Consider the following 904-nt stretch of genomic DNA (forward strand, 5'->3'; position numbering starts at 1 on the left):
TTTAGAATGGATTAGTACTTTTTAGCTATTTAGACACATTTCAAAGTAATTTATGTATAAAATTATGGACTTTTAAGTGAAGAATTTTTGGCACAACAATGTTAAGTAATTATTCCAAAGTAATATGGTAAAACTATAATTTAATTCCGAGTGGGCTAAAGAGTTTATACATAATAACTTCAGATATTATTTATCAATTATGAAAAGTTCTATTCCTGGCTTAATAAGCATTATTTAATTATAATAAAGGTTAAATTGTATCAGTTGTTTTTAATCAGCTACTTAAAATATTACATGACTTTCCCCTGTAAAGCTCCTAATGTGGGAAAATACAGATTTTTGAAAAATTAAAATATACTAACATTTGTAATGTAAAACCAGTTTTTTAATGATTTTTTGTTTTTAATAAACTTTACTGATTTCAGAACACATTATTTGAAAAATCCTTACCTCATTAACAAGGGTAACTGCATAATCAACGTTTGTATGCCTAAACCTGAATTGTACCCTACATATTTATAATACAAAAGAGAAAGAAAAATCTTAACTATGGTGTATATTGTCACTGATTTGTTATCTATTACAAAAATTTGTTATCATTGCTTTATTACTATAAGATTAGTCTATAATGCTTCTTCCTTATACTGCCCATTTCTGGTTTTGTTGTCAAAATTACATAACTTGCCTAACTCTAGGAGTATTCTAAATTTTTTAGTACTAATATAGGCTGTATAAGATAGGGAACATTTGTTTCTTAATTGTTTGCTAAAGTTTCCATCGAAAACCTTGGAATTTAAGTAACAAAACTTCAGTTGTTACTATTCAGATTTGCTATTTCATCTCACAGTTTTGAAAATATTTTTCTTTTTTTTTTTTTTGAGTTGGATTCTCACTTTGTCACCCA

This window comes from Carlito syrichta, unplaced genomic scaffold (genome assembly GCF_000164805.1).
Source record: "Carlito syrichta isolate Samal-C Ts95f unplaced genomic scaffold, Tarsius_syrichta-2.0.1 Scaffold110750, whole genome shotgun sequence".
NCBI classification, from domain to species: Eukaryota; Metazoa; Chordata; class Mammalia; order Primates; family Tarsiidae; genus Carlito; species Carlito syrichta.